Source organism: Mytilus californianus, unplaced genomic scaffold, assembly GCF_021869535.1.
Source record: "Mytilus californianus isolate M0D057914Y unplaced genomic scaffold, xbMytCali1.0.p SCAF_51, whole genome shotgun sequence".
Classification (NCBI taxonomy): domain Eukaryota; kingdom Metazoa; phylum Mollusca; class Bivalvia; order Mytilida; family Mytilidae; genus Mytilus; species Mytilus californianus.
In genome coordinates this window covers 314,635-316,615 of record NW_026262703.1, presented here as the reverse complement: position 1 = coordinate 316,615, position 1,981 = coordinate 314,635, and positions in this window count along the sequence as shown.

Below are 1,981 nucleotides of genomic sequence, written 5' to 3'. Positions count from 1 at the left end.
GTGGTAATAAGCATTGCAAATAAAGTGAGAGTGCGGAAACGGCTAATTTAGCAATTTTTACATTTATAAAGGGGCAAAACACGAGAACGATGAAAGTGATAAGCAAATAAAATGATTTTCTATATAGTGTAATAGTTTAAAAGTTAGTCATTTTTAGCTTTTAGTTTCAATTTTTTGGTTAAAATGGGAAGTGGACATCGTTTTGCCCCCCCCCCCCCCCCCCCCATTTTTTCCCCTGTCTCCTACGTACTCGCTAGTAGAAAACTTTACACAGAAAATAGGGCATACAGACTATTAGCGACCCAAGCATATCATATTGGAGTCACATTCGCTTGGGGAATGCCCCCTTTTTTATTGTTTTATTAAGTAAAATGTCTTAGTTTCTTCAGTACTTTCACTTATTTCCCCACTTTTTAACGTATTCTTGCTATCATCGTTCGATTTAACAATAATAGTATTGTATGACCGATGCCCCTGTATTCCAATTTTAAATAAATTCCAAAATTAAAATTTTGAATAAAAGACGGGTCCAATCCTCTAAGCGCCTGTATTGTAGATCTTGTAGAATTCGGAAATTATGAGTAAGCACCCCAAAGAAGGGAATTGCATTGTCTTTTAATAAAATGTAATTATCATTTTGACAATATCAAAACATTATTTTTTCATGAAAACATTCTCAAATACATTTGTCTTGCTAATATATCAGAAGCTGTTCTAGTAATTTATAACATTTGACATAGTTTTCATTTCATCAGCTTTATGCGTGAAACAGATTATAACGACATTCACTTTTAACATGCTAACGATAAGATTGGTTGCGGTAATCTGGGTGACTGCTTAAAAACAGGAGAACGATTTCCAACTTTCGTGTGTTCAACAATTTACCTTTGTATCTTATTTAGGTAAACTATTGTAAATAAAATACATAATCAAGTATTTTGAAACGCACTTAATTATTGTAATATATGTGTATTCATGTTTATTTGAAATTTAATTGTGTGGAAGCCCTCTTCTTCGCACCTTAGGTGTTTGTGGATGCGAGTGTCCAGAAAGGAGAAATACAAACTTTATTTCAATCTATTATTGCTGCTTTTTGTGCATTTATTATTATATATTAAGGATAACAATTCTAGTATATATCATATCGATGCACCTCACTTGCCATCTTATTCAATATTAGCGACTAATTATTTATGAGCTACTGATCTGCATTCTCAAATAAATTAAGGTCAATAACCGAGTGTCTTGGCTTGTCGAGTTCAAACGTGTATATTTACAGGGTTTATTGTTTCCATCTATTTTTAGAAAAGTTTGTACTTGTGACAGTTTTATGAAACTATTATAAATGAATTTTGTGCTTTGTTTGGACTTTTCTATAATATTAACGATTCTGGGAGATCCCAAGACTTCGTTCGATTTTATATAATTATATATTTATATTCAATTTCAAATATTTTATTGGATAAATCACATGTGATTATATGAAATTGCGTAATCCAAGTGTACAACATACATGAAATATACAACATGATAAATAATGTATAGATATATCTATATATATATCTTTTTCTGAATGTATAAATTGAATTACATAAGTTAATGACAAAAGTGTCATATTTCGTTCAATCATAGACCGTGACTCCTAAACAACATAAATGAAAATCTTCAAAAACTTGACTCGAATTTTGTTGATATAACATAAAATTATCAAAATTTGATAAAGGATACACAAAATATGTTTGTTGTATATACACATACCTATTTTAATAACTGGATTCTTCCTTTGGAAAATTGGATTACAATAAGAGCTTGGTTGTTGTTTGCTTAACCTCCAGTGGCAAATATTTCATGCATTTTTATGACGAGAGAAAAATAGCAATTGATACAAAAGGTAGCTCCTGTAATTGGCGGTCGACCGGGATGAAGGGCGAAAAATTTGGAATGCCACTGGAAAAAAGGATATATTGGGTAGGACAGAAAT